Source organism: Rhinopithecus roxellana, chromosome 3, assembly GCF_007565055.1.
Source record: "Rhinopithecus roxellana isolate Shanxi Qingling chromosome 3, ASM756505v1, whole genome shotgun sequence".
Classification (NCBI taxonomy): Eukaryota; Metazoa; Chordata; class Mammalia; order Primates; family Cercopithecidae; genus Rhinopithecus; species Rhinopithecus roxellana.
In genome coordinates, this window is record NC_044551.1 from 90309191 (window position 1) to 90323275 (window position 14085).

Here is a 14085-nt window from a genome sequence, read left to right on the forward strand (position 1 = left end):
ATTTCTGACTTCTAGAGGGAAAAGAAGAATGCTTTTTTAATCACACTGCTTCCTTCTTAGGCTTGTGGCTCCTCAAAATTACAATTGAACTATATTCTGGTGAGAAATGGACTCTGTATGGTTGGTTTTTATTCTTGAGAACATTTACCAGACATTTGCTCTCATGTGACACTTACCTAGACGTCTGTCTCAAAGGCTGTGGCTGGAAAGGCATTTCACAAAAGCCTTCCTTTGGCGGGCTGGGCACTGCTGTGGTTTCAAGACTACCCTTGTATTTTCTCAAGAGAACTTAAATGCCACCTCTTAAGTTACAAAAGTATAAGCAGACCTGGGGAATTTAAGGAAGGTGGCCATCCTGATATCATGAAATACACTTTCAGGCTAATTCCCATACAATACAGAATTTCAAATATCTACAAACACAAGGACAGAAAATAGGAACCATGATATTTGGTCCTCTTTAGGATTGAGACATCCTACTTCTAACTTAATATTCCTGGGGTCCCCCGGGCTTCATTAATCAAGCTGGAACAAAAATACAGCTGAATATACTGAAATTAGCTAGTGATGTCAATTACACTGAAAGTGTTGATTGACACTTTTCAGTTGTTGAAAACACTTTCAGTGTAATTGATATCACTAACTAATTGAGACTGAGAGGTTGAGGAGCCCTTAAGAGCCAGCCATTCCACACTTAATCATTTTTAGACATCATATGTAGTTCTTATAACCCCAAAATAGGAATTATTAGATTCTTCAAATCCAGTGTCTACACGATTTCCTGAGAAACCACCCCAAAAACATTACCCCAAAACACATAAAGAGTACTTTATCTTTCAGAATATTCTATTTGCAACCTCACAGTTACTTCCTAATATTTGTCCACTATAATTAAGCCAAAGAGAAAAAGCTCGTGTTCACTGGCTTATCTAAAGTCTTAAGAGATACAATAAATCTCAAGGATTAGATATAATTAGAGAAAATTTGATATATAACAATAAAGATTCCATACCCATTCTCAGAGAATATTCAAGTTGTCTATATACCTACTCAGTGTTTTTCCCCAGCAGTTACCTGGTTTCCAGGGTACCAGCTAAGACCATCATTAAGAAGAGAAAGAAGATGTGAAATGAGTAGGTACAAACTACGTTAAGATAAAGGCCTGGATAAATCAAAGCATTTCTTTCAACAGAATCAGATACCAAGGGCAATTGCTTTTGACAAATAATAGTTCACAGGTCTTCTTTGGATATTTTTGAAAAAAACATTTACAAGAGATCACAAAAATAAGACAGAACAATTTTATAAATCTTTTATTTAGTAGGCATTGTTTATTCCAGCTTGTAAAGTTCAGTAGTGCTTAATGTAAGTTTTTATGCCTGTAGATGAACATCTTAGCTTAATGCTTCAGGTACACTGGGATAAATGGGAAGCCAGGTTATTAATAGACTTGCTAGGCTTTCCCTTTCAAACACATTTAGAAAGACAGAAATTGATTATGTTCCAAAGACCAGTATCAAAGCACTATAAAATAATATTCTATACCAACCAGTATGATTTCAAGTTATTCATAAGATTTTACACTGTGTATACACACATATGTATATGTGTGCATGTGTATATACATCACACCTTGTTTTTAAAAATGGGTGTGGATTTTGCAATTTTTGCAAGACTACCGTGAATAACACAGACATCATTTTAGAGTGATCAAATCTCCCCCAAATGAAAGTTTCTCTCTGATGTCATACTCCGCTTATCTTGACCATGGAATGAAAATGGCTTCAAATTGTTCTTAATTGTGAAATTAAAAAATAAAGAGACAGAACACATCGCCTCTTGCACCGTGAGATCCAGGAGGATTATGGATCCTGGTAAAGTCAGGATTATGAAGAGGCCTCCAAGGACAGACAGCCTAACTGCTTAGGGCTCTCCCATTGGACCTTTAAACTAGGGTGATGTGGGGAGATAAGGTTCTCTTCTACACATCACAATGGCAGACTGAGTACCAGTTAAAGAACGGAAATGCCACTGTCATTGTTGGTGCATTTTATCAAAAGGCTCAATATTTCTCTACCTGCTAAAGCTTGGCAAAAAAACTAACTGGCTAAAAGAATAAGCGAACTGATAGAAATTTTTGAATTCGGTAACAATTTTTAAAATTCGATTTAAATATTATCTGACTCAGAAACCTAATATTTACTGAATTCAGGACATGCTGGTATACATTTGCTATTGAATTCGTTCTATATTCCAACATACCCCTCGCCAAAAACACAACCTAAAGGAAAAGAAAAAAGAAAGAAACCTATACACATAGCTCTCTAAATCTTAATAAACTACTAAATACTAAGGAGTACAATCCTTCTATGTACATGCCACATAGAAGACAGCTAGACAGCCACCCTGATAGATTGAATGTGGTCAATATCAAGTTCTCATCAAAAAGGACAAAAGAGATGATTTCCATTGCTCCCACGTGTTATTCCACCAGGATGTACTGACAATACTTAAGCATAAAACCCTGCTAAACATAACCTACCACTGCAAAAAATATCATATTTGGCTCCTATTTGATATACACAATAAGTCCTTTTATGGGTGGTAAAAACAAACTAGCCTGAAAAGAAATCTAAATGGCCGTAACCTGGAAAATAGATCACCTGAAAGAAAATCAGCCATCAAAGGTATATATCATGGCTTCTGTTAGGTAACGGGAAAAACGAATCATTGCGAACCTAACCAACCAGCATCACCCCAACCACTGCCTTCTTTCTCCCCCCACCAGTAGATTTCCATCTGGACGCCATTCGCCTTTTGGAATCCTTAATGAAACAATGAGGTCGGAGTCCAGAGAAAACAGAAAGCGTTAGGATCCTGAGAAGGTAATCATTTTCTTCTCTTCGGTTATTGTAGGCCATCTTGTTCGAATAAACGCCAAGATGTCTTAATTTTCCCCAAGTGGTGCCACTGGAGGCAACGCCCACGGACAGTTTTGAGGCCACCGTCCCTTAATCAAATGACCAAAAAAGATCTGTCAAACGGTTAATTGATGCAAACTAAGAAAGCCGCCCTCACTGCAGTAAGATATGTTACAGGAAAAAGAACAATGAACCGTACTAGCAAGGAAAATAGCAGTGTGCGGGTACAAAATATTTAATCTACAATTTGCCCTCATCATCATCAAGGCAGATCTTAATTTTGGTCAATTGAAATCAGTAAGAAAGCAAAAGATGAGAGACAGCATGGAAAAGAATAAACATACACACAGGCGGGAAAAACTGTCATTGGTGTCCAAGGGTTTCCCGCAACATTTAGGGCAAACGCCTTTGTTCCTCGGCTCGGGAGGGGAGTGGGTGGCTGGATGATGGAGATGGGATGGGGCTGCCGGGCCCTCCACACCCTGCTCTCCGGCGCATGCGCGAGGCCAAGACAAAGGAATAGGTAATTACAGTCCCGATTCATTCATTTTGCCTGCAGTACTGGGGGTCTGTTCACCCGGGCTGTAATCCCGGGAGGTGAGGGGGGGAGTCGGTCCACACCCCTATAGCAGAAGACCATTTCGATGCTAGCGTTGGGTTTTAACCCGCCCCACAGTGCGAGTGGCCGCGGGGGAGACAGAGGTGTGTCAACCCTGTACAAGGTACTAAAAAATGCACCCATGTGCGCTGTTCTAATTTCAGCAGAGAGGGAATTACACGAGCAAGGGCTGTCCACCAAGCTCGTTTTTTCAAGGCGGAAATGTCTCTGGGGAAGCAGATAAGGAGCCTGGCCAAGTGTTCGATGAATATTCATGAAAAGAATGCGGGTTTGCAGCCGCGCATTGTGCGTGCGATCGGATCCAGTATTCCGCAATTTTTATTTTTCTGGAAATGGAGGGGGGACGGGGGCGGGGGAAGCAGGAACCGGGCACCGGGTTTCAGCTTTAGCGCTTTGGGCAAAAGCTGCTCAACCCCAACCCTGAGCTCCCAGCGGGGCAGAGCCCCGTTAGGGCCGCGCGCTGTCAGGTTCAAGCCCACACCCCCCGGGCCGGGGCCCAGGGCGGAGGCGCCCGGCGCATTCTTGGAAACGAAGGCTCGAAAAAACAAACCGCTCCGAGGCAGCCCACAGGTTCGTGGGAAGGCAATTCCGCCACGGACGAGGCTGGAGCTCCGATCTGCTCGGGAGGTGCTTCTGAGTGCACGTCGCCGTGTGAACCTCGTATTCCTTGGCCCCAGAATCAAGATCCAGGAGTCCCACGAGTCGAGAAAACCCGTTTGCCAAAGCAAAAAGCCACCCCCTTCCTTCAGATCGGGCCAGATTCCCGTCTTCTTTCTCCCCGGACTCCCGCCCTACCCCACCCCCACCTTCATCTTTGGCTGCTGCGCCCCTCGCCCCGAGCGCTTTCTCCCAGGCTGGTAAGGGCTCCGATGACGGAAGCGCTCCCTTCAGCCCACAGAACGACCTCCCCAGGACTCAACGCACTTAGGGGGTTTCGCATTTGGCAATTCCTCCCGTCACCCGCAGCTTCTCTCCCCGACAGCCCCCTCCCCACCAGCTCCGGTTACCAGCCTCGCCGCCCCCCTCACCCCTCCACCCTGCGAGCGGCCGAAGCCTCCCACTTCTGGGCCCCCCATCACCCGGGATCCCCAAAGTGCGACGGAGCCCTCATAGAGGGACCCCAAGCCCTTGCCGTCCAATCCGGGACCACATCCCAGCTGCCCGTTGCACTAAGGGAGAGCCTGGGGGCTGCGGGGCGGGGCGCGGCTCGGTGGGGGACAGAGGCCCCTGGGTCCCACCGGGCTCGCCTCCTTACCGGCTCTGGGTGCCTATGCAGCCCCTGGGTGAGCGCGGTGCAGCCGAGAGGCCGGGGTCGCTGGCGTCGTCTGGCTGGTGCCTGGCCGCTGGCGGAGGCTCTCTCCCGGCTCGACGGCAGAGCCCGGAACGAGGAGCCAGTTGGAGCGCTGCCGCCGCCGTCGTCGCCGCTGCCGCTACTGCTGCCGCCGCCGCCGCTGCAGCCTCTGCATTTCTCGCGCTCGCTCCCCCTCCCCTTCCTGCCCAGTGCCCTCCCCCCGCGCGTCCGCCCGCCCAGCCTCCCTCCTCCCGCGCTCCCCGCCCGCCTCTCTCCCCTCCCTCCAGCCCGGCGCCCCGCCCGCCTCCCCTCCACTCCCTCCAGCTCCGTGCTCCCCACCCCCTGCACTCCCTCTCCTCTCCTCCCCTCCCCTCCCCTCCCTCCCGCGCAGACCCTCCCCTCTCCCCTCCAGCCCGGACACGCCCGCCTCCCCTTGACTCCCCCCAGCCCTGGGCCCCCACCTCCCCTCCAGCACAGTCACCCCCATTTCTCTCCTATCCTCCATCCTGGTCCCTCCCTTCCCCCCATCTCCTTTCCCCTCCAACCCTGTGCCCCGCCAACGTTTTCTAACTGCCCTCTATTCAGATCCCCCCTCCGCCTCCCCTCTCCTCCCCTCCATTCCCATGTCCCCCTTCCCCCGCCGCGCCGCCTGGGCTGTCCGTGGGCTTGTCTCTCTCTCTCTCCTCATTTATTTGGAACGGTTGGATAAGAAGTGCTCGGGCTCTCGCTCAGACTGAGGGAGCTGCCTCGAGGTGATATTTGAATGACACCCCCTGGCACCAGCTACCCTTCTCAGACCCCCGTCCAGCCCGCTCCCGACGTCGACTGCGATTCCGCTACCTCGGCGGGCAGCGAGGTTGGGGTGAGCCCCAGCTGCAGGCACGTCTGGGCGGCGCCGCTGCAATTGAGTTGCGCACCTCGGGCGGCTCCGCACCTGCACCCGCACCCGCGGGGCTGAGCCCCGAAGGCTGCAGCTTCGGGGGAAGCGCGGTCGCCGAGGTCCAGCTGGTGGGGCGAGCGACGTCGCCCCTCGGAGGATGCTCTCGGAACTTGGGAGAGGAAAGAGGGAAGAGAAGAGGGGAAGGGGGCCGTCGATGTTTTTGATGTCTGTGCTTTAATGGAGCCCACCAATATTGAGAAGACGGGGTTGGCCGAGGCAGCCGCACGCTGCTGCTCGCTAGCGCTCCAGTCAAAGCTGGGGCCAACCACGGCGTGTCCGGGTGCCCTGCGGGGCGGACACTTGGCTTAGCACCGGGACACAGAGTAGCCACCGGGGTTGGGAGATGCGTTCACTTTGCTTACCTGTTGGCAAGAGGACATACAAAAATAACGTAATGTGACATCGTTGACAACGGTAGCTCTTTGATTAGACAAAAGCCAATTTTACCTTCCCGCAAAAGCCAGTTGACGCCGTTGGAACTTTTATTTGCGGCATTTTGGCGCCCTCTGGCTGTGTTTGGATCGCTTTCATGCTCGCCTTGCGTCCCAGCCAAGAAAAAATCGATTGAGTTGCAGGTTGTCCTTAAGATGGTTCTGCCCTCATGACCTGGGCGCGAATTCAGTGACAGGGTCGCCCTTCAGAACCGGAGTGACAAACTGTAGCCATACTTAGGGAGGCAGACGTCAAAGGCAAGTACATCTGTATTCAGCCGGGGAAAGGTAAGTGCATTTTCACTTCACAGGAAAATTAACTTATCATAACTTTAACTTACATATTTAAATTAAGCAAAGTGACAATGTCTATTCAATCGCACTAGCGATTTTGCAGTGGAAACCCTTGAGGACCCTACTGTACACATTTACAGGTCATAGGAGGCAGCACCAAATTAGATGAATGCATGCCAGCTGGAAATGTTCAAATTTAAACCAAAGGTAAGAAAAAAGCGGGAACTGTTTGTTTTTTTCTTTTTTCTCTTTCTGCCATTTAAAGTGAAATAAAAGTTAGTGTAGTAAAATACCAGGGAAGCAAATTACAAATGAGCTTGCCTCCAAAACATTTCATTCTTTTGAATATTTATTTCTCTCACACCAGTACACCATCTATAAAGGCTAAATGGAGGACGCAGATTTTCCCACCTCCTTTTGGGGACAGATATTTCTTTGTTGTGGGAGGCTGTCCTATGCACTGTAGGATGTTTGGTATTCATTGCTGGCCTCTGCTAGCAGCCAGTACCACCCTCCACACACACCACCAGCACCAGCACCAGCACCAGCTGTGACACCCAAAAATGTCTCCAGATATTGCCAAATGTCTCCTGAGAGGCAAAATCACTCCAGGCTGAAAACCAGTGAGCTACATTTTCTTTCAACCTTTATGAGAAAGTCTCTAGGTTTTTACCCTATCAAATTAGATGAATATTTGCAATGTTATGCTCAAGACATTTCCTGAGTTTGTTAGAAGAGCTGCGTACTTGTTCATTTAGCATTCAGGGTTTTTATCCTTGTGATCTTGCGGGCATGTAAATCATCTTAAAATTAGCAAATAGATTTTCTCATTGTATTTGCAGTATAAGCCTGTGGGTGTTATCTTCCTTCTCTATTCTCTTTTTCTAATTTTTCAAAAAAAAAAAAAAGACACATAAAAATTAATGTTCAGTACCTTCAGCGCTTCCAGCTAAATTTTCATGACGGAGAAAACAAACCTTTCAAAGGTGTGATTGGAATACAGATCACAGGTTACCATAGAAACCAGAGGCAAAAGCTTCCACCAACAAGAACTACAGGTCTCCTTAATTTTGTCTTCTATCAGATTTAGTTGTTCTCTTAAAAGGTTGATTTTTTTAAGGGGGGTAAGAATTCATCTTCAATGAGATAATGATGCAACTGACTGATAGTGCTATTAACCTTTAGAAGCTTTTACAGAATTTGTAGGTTTGCAGCAAATGGTTGCCAAAATATTACCTCTCGATGTAACTACATTGCTGTATAAAATCCAATTTGGTGATGCTTTTAGTCAATTTTAGTTGTTCATCTAACATCGTACATTTTTAATGTGTATGTTCCTTAAAACATTTTTTTAAACACATACTTGGGGAACAAATGAATAAACCTTTAAAGTTCTGAATTTTAGAAAACTGTTTAACTATTGTGAATGTGTCTGTTTAGACTAATGAACTTGGGAACAAATGTTAAGGGTGTAATTTATGGTAAATTTAATTAGCTTTCACCATTACCCTCATGAAAAAAAGACTGCTTTACTCCCCAAATGGAATGAATGCATTTATTTTTGACAAACAAGCTGGATTTCATCGGTTATAAACTGAATTCCATTGTCATTTTTAATTACCTGCGTAACTTGCTCCAGGGAAGCATAACCTGCATTATGAAAATCATTATCCAAAAGATAAATTATTCTGTGATTACTAATTTTTTTCTAAAAGATTTGTCATTGCTTGCAATATAATGCACTCATTTTCACTTAAATCACTAGTCAGTTTACAAAAATTTCCATGTGCGTTCAGCTTTTCAAATGATATCTATTGTGTCAACTAAGACATCTACAATAGATTATTATACAGACCTCACCAAGCCTCAAAACCTCCTATCTTCCCTCTCCCCACCTCCCACATCACCCACCAAGGCCTAGCATCTTTCTCAGTTCCCCATCCTTTCCTCTTAAATAGTAAAAAGAGGATTAAAATCTCAAATAAAAGATGTAGAACAAGAATGAATCAGAAGCATGGTGACAGTGATGTCACCAAGTGTGACTCTAGCCACCTTTGCTTGACATCTTTCTGGATAGTTCCTGTTCAAGGCCACTGCATTAATCCAAACCCTCAGAAACCCATTTAGAGAATTTGAAAGTAAATTCAGCTCTACTGGTAAGTTTTCAGTGGAGGAACAACTTCCTGCAATTTGTTTACAAAATCTTATCTGCAAATTGCAAGCAAAAGGCCAGACAGTACTACAGATGAAAGTGTACAGCTTTTTCCCCCCTTAAATATATTTATAGTTTTTTAACCAAAAGAAAATATTGAAATCTATATATTTGTCGTTCTTCCTTCCTGCCCCCAACCCTGCCCCATTATTACAACCTCACCTTTCACACAGCCAAGTGCAAAGACTTCCTTTGTTTAAATCAGTGGTTCCCAATCAGGGGCTATTTTGCTATCCAGAGGACAACTGGCAATATCTGGAGGTATTTTTGGTTGTCACTATGGTAGGTGAAAGGGTGAGGAGGAAAAAGTGCTACTGGCATCTAGTGGGTAGAAGCCAGGGATGGCTGCTAAACATCCCACAATGAACACAGGACAACCCCATGACAGACATTCTGGGCCAAAATGTCAATAACGGCAAAGTTGAGAAACCCAGTTTTAAATGAGCATAAAGTTGCTACCCAGTTGGAAAATGCCTAATTTTTTTTCCCTAAGAGCGCATGCTGCAGAGGGAAGCTGCCTCTTGCTGTGGTTTAGGGTATCTTCAGCAAGGCAAAAGGCTTGGAGGCACAAAATTTAATGGAGAAATTTTAACAAGGGCCTGCAATGCACAGTACATGCGGAGTCCTTCATTAACCACCATTCTCCACTCTAACACAAATTGAGGCAATAGTTTCAAGAGGAATGTCAAATATTAAAAGTAGGGATTTTGAATTGCATTCCCTGTTACTGCACACTGAGTAATGAAGAAAATGAATTAACCTTGCTTCCCTATTTAATTTCCTCTTCATGTACTGTAAAAGGATAGCTGGGAAACCTGAGCAAACATTTGTTTACTACGAAGCATCGGACTTGAAATGGAAGGGACAGCCTAGCCTTGGTGCTACATTAGGAACATTTGCCCAAGATGAGAGGCAAATAAAAACAATCCTGTCTACCTGAATAGCTCTCATTCCCAATCCCCTTCTCCCTTTCATAGGCTGTAATTCCTCCACTATCCTTTCAGTCCCAAAGTTCACTGGCATTTTCTTTCTTTCTTTCTTTCTTTCTTTCTTTCTTTCTTTCTTTCTTTCTTTCTTTCTTTCTTTCTCTTTCTTTCTTTCCTTTCTTTCTTTCTTTTCTTCCTTCCTTCCTTTCTTCCTTTCTTTCTTTCTTCTTTCTTTCTTTCTTTCTTTTTCTTTCTTTCTTTCTTTCTTTCTTTCTTTCTTTCTTTCTTTCTTTCTTTCTTTCTTTTTCTTTCCTTTCCTTTTCTTTTCTTTTCTTTTCTTTTCTTTTCTTTTCTTTTTTTGATAGAGTCTCACTCTGTCACCCAGGCTGGAGTGCAGTGGTGCAATCTTGGCTCACTGCAAGCTCCACCTCCCGGGTTCAAGCTATTCTCCTGCCTCAGCCTCCCTAGTAGCTGGGACTACAGGCGCCTGCCACCACGCCCAGCTAATTTTTTTTTTTTTTTTTTTTTTTTTTTTTGTATTTTTAGTAGAGACAGGGTTTCACCATGTTAGCAAGGATGGTCTCGATCTCCTGACCTCATGATCCACCCGCCTCGGCCTCCCAAAGTGCTGGGATTACAGGCGTGAGCCACAGCGCCTGGCCCAGCATTTTCTATTAAGAAAATACATAAAATTGTCAGGCATTTAAACCATTACGACTCTATCTTGAATAGGGGCTGGGTAAAGTAAGGCTGAGACCTACTGGGCTGCATTTCGAGGAGTTAAACATTCTAAGTCATTGGATGAGATACAGCAAGGTCTAGGAGACCTCGCTGATAAAACAGGTTGCGGTATAGAAGCTAGCCAAAGCCCACCCAAACCTAGATGACAATGAAAGTGACCTCTGATTGTCCTCATTACTCCCACCAGCACCATGACGGTTTACAAATGCCATGGCAACATCAGGAAGTTACCTTATATGATCAAAAAAGGGGAGAAACCCTCAGTTCTGGGAATTGCCCCCATTTTTCCCAGAACACTCTTGAAAAATCCACCTCTTGTTTAAAATATGATAAAAAAAATAACTGTAAGTACCCTCAGCCAAGCAGCCCATGCCGCTGCTCTGCCTACAGAGTAATCATCTTTATTTCTTTACTTTCTTAATAAACTTGCTTTCAACATACTGTATGGACTCGCCCTGAATTCTTTCTTGCACGAGATCCAAGAACCCTCCCTTGGGGTCTAGATTGGGACCCTTTCCTGTAACAAACCAATTATAAAAAGGTGATAGCCTCCTAAACAGCGAGGGCTTTTTCCATGCAGTGCCTCCCTGTTCCTACAGACATCAGGGAGGGGATTATGGCATAGCAAGCTCAGTCTTGGGAAAACGGTCCTCGATTCCTTGGCTACTCTTCCCCCATAATCACCCATTAAGCCAGTCAGAAAACAAGTTACCTTACAATGGCATAAAGAGTGTTGTAGAACAATTATTCACATGGCTCCACCTTTGAATAATGGAGACTGTAGAGACCCTAGTGTTAAAGAGCGTGTACCGCATCCACTCCTCAGCACCACCTGCTTCTACTCTCGGATCAGCCCTTACCATAATTAGAATATTTTTACTTTAACTTCAATGCAAGGAATGCTGCCCGAAATAAATTGGTAAGTGCAAAAGCAAGTTGATAAACAGAATGCAAAGGATGCACATTTTTACTATAAGTAAATAAATGAAGGGATGCTGCTTTGCCTACTTCTCTAAAGTGCAAGTATGGACCAAATTCCAGTGTCTACCTAACTTTGCTCTTTTGATAAACTCCCTAAGACTCCCAAACAGATAACATAACCCTCTTGCATTTCAAGCCTAGGAATCTCCTACTCAAATAAGTTCAACTCACTATCAGAAAGAATGATTTCTTTCCACAGGAAGAAAGTAAGACGATAAGAAATAAGAGAGCCAGGTTTGAACAAACAAGCAAAACCCAGCTACTGTGTCAGTAGTTTTAAGAGAAACGGAATGGCATGTATGAAAATGTGGTAGATGAACACATGATGTACCAGAGTACTTGATATGACAAGAAAATCATGGTCACCATCTTGAAGCCTCAGTGTTCCTGGAAAAACTTGGACAGAAAAAGAAAAGCAATTTCATGGTAATTAAGATATTAGTTTTATCAAAATCAAACACCAGGGAAGTTGTCAAAAACTTCTTAGATGCCTCTAACAAGTTGCTAAACAGTGTGTAGAGACTGTCCCATTGATGTTATAAACAAAAACATGGGAAAATACCCCAGACTGCTAAGAGTGGATCTCGCTGTGTACTGGTGTCATTTCAGAGGTGGGATAGAGGACAGCTTAGCTTTCATGCCATGTTATTACATTTTATGTTGAACAAATGTTTTTGCAATGACCATTTGTTACTTTGGTAATCAGAATATACAGTTTTAGGAGTTGCTAAGGTTTCCTGTTCAGGGCTAAGAAATCACTGGTTGAAGCCTGCCTTCTTATCAACTTCCCCTGGGCTGTTTTTATGGGGTTTGTGTTTGTTTGTTTGTTTTGTTTTGTTTTGTCATGTTCTGTTTTGAGATGAAGCCTCTCTGTGGAGCTCAGACTGGAGTGCAGTGGCACTATCTTGGCTCACCTCAACCTCTGCCTCCCTGGTTAAATGAATCTCTTGCCTCAGCCTCCCAAGTAGCTGGGATTACAGGCACTCACCACCACACCCAGTTAATTTTTGTGTTTTTAGTAGAGACTGGGTTTCACTATATTGGCCAGGCTGGTCTCGAACTCCTGACCTCAGGTGATCCGCCTGCCTCGGCCTCCCAATGTGCTGGGATTACGGGCATGAGCCACCACGCCCGGCCCCCTTGGACTCTTTTTAACACCATACATCTGCTTCCTGCGTCTTTCTGCTTCTTCATCTTACAATGAGTGACACCGTGTGAGTGAAGAATGGGGCCAAAATCCTGGCACTTCTCCTTTGACTTTGTTGCATTATTTCCACTCATTCTGACCTCAGAGCAAATAGAAAGATATTCCACTCCTGGTGCAGGTCTCCCGTCCACTTCTACTGCAAAGGAAACCCCTGTCTAGCTTTATTCATTTTGAGATCATTGATCAAATGAGTATCGCTTACAGGAAAAGAACGTTTTAGCCTATAGTTAGCCCCTACCTTCTTCCTTCGTATATTAACCTACTTTTTGTATTGACGAGCCCATAACACTAATACAAAGTTCTGTTTTTCATATGACATTGTTTTTTGTGTTTTTCTCAGTATCTCCGAGTGATCTTCTATGACACAGCATTGCTACTGAATCAGGGCTATGCTGATTTTTATGACTTTTGCCCTTCAATAAAATTAAACAAATTCAGTGCAACCAAGAGCTTCAACATCAAGGCACCTTAACTTTTTTTTTTTTTTTTTTTTTTTTTTTTTTTTTTTTTTTGGAGAAACGGAGTCTCACTTTATTGCACAGGATGGTCCCAAACTCCTGGCTTCAAGCAATCCCCCTGCCTCAGCCTCCCAAGGTGCTGAGATTTCAGGCTTGAGCCACCATGCCTGACCATTACAATTTTTTTTTTTTTTTTTTTGAGACGAAGTCTCTCTCTGTTACCAGGCTGGAGTGCAGTGGCGAGATCTCAGCTCACTGCAACCTCCACCTCCTGGGTTCAAGCGATTCTCATGCCTCAGCCTCCCGAGTAGCTGGGATTACAGGTGCCCACCACCACACCCAGCTGATTTTTGTGGTTTTAGCAGAGACGGTGTTTCATCATATTGGCCAGACTGGTCTTGAACTCCTGACATCAGGTGATCCACCCGCCTCAGCCTCCCAAAACGCTGGGATTACAGGCGTGAGCCACTGTCCCGGCCCTATTACAACTTTTTATAGGTACAAAATAGTTTTAAGGTGCATATATTTAATTGCTGCTAAGATTAGACTTTATTTTGCCATTGTTGGTACACTGTTTAGGTTTGGTCTACTGTAACCATCTCAGTCTCCTTTAATATCAGTTCTATGGATGAAAGTCCTCTAGCTGTCCATCTTTTTTTTTTTTTTTTTTGAGACAGAGTCTTGCTCTGTCGCCAGGCTGGAGTACAGAGGCACAATCTTGGCTCACTGCAACCTCCACCTCCCAGGTTCAAGCGATTCTCCTGTCTCAGCCTCCCAAGTAGCTGGGACTACAGGTGTGCACCACCACAGCCAGCTAATTTTTGTATTTTTAGTACATACGGGGTTTCACCATATTGGCCAGAATGGTCTCAATCTCTTGACCTCATGATTCACCCTCCTTGGCCTCCCAAAGTGCTGGGATTACAGGTGTGAGTCACTGCACCTGGCCAAACTGTCCATCTTTTTAACAATCATTTTTTAAATGGGAAAATTGATTTGGTTCTTACAGATCGGTTCTCTTCCACACATGTTGAATTCCACTGGAATATGACTAGTGAGATAAT

General features: G+C 44.7%; 1 protein-coding gene and 1 pseudogene across 1 annotated transcript in view; one reads left to right on the forward strand and one right to left on the reverse strand.

The window, feature by feature from the left end:
* The window catches only part of BASP1 (brain abundant membrane attached signal protein 1), a 60727-nt gene extending 55687 nt beyond the window's left edge, over positions 1 to 5040 (reverse strand). The window contains exon 1 of the mRNA XM_010356337.2: positions 4796 to 5040. The gene's annotated coding sequence lies outside the window, so the exon portion shown is untranslated. The remainder of the gene's footprint in view (positions 1 to 4795) is intronic.
* A 554-nt stretch (positions 5041 to 5594) lies between these two features.
* Positions 5595 to 13035, forward strand: LOC104656650 (annotated as a pseudogene).
* Positions 13036 to 14085: the final 1050 nt, after the last annotated feature.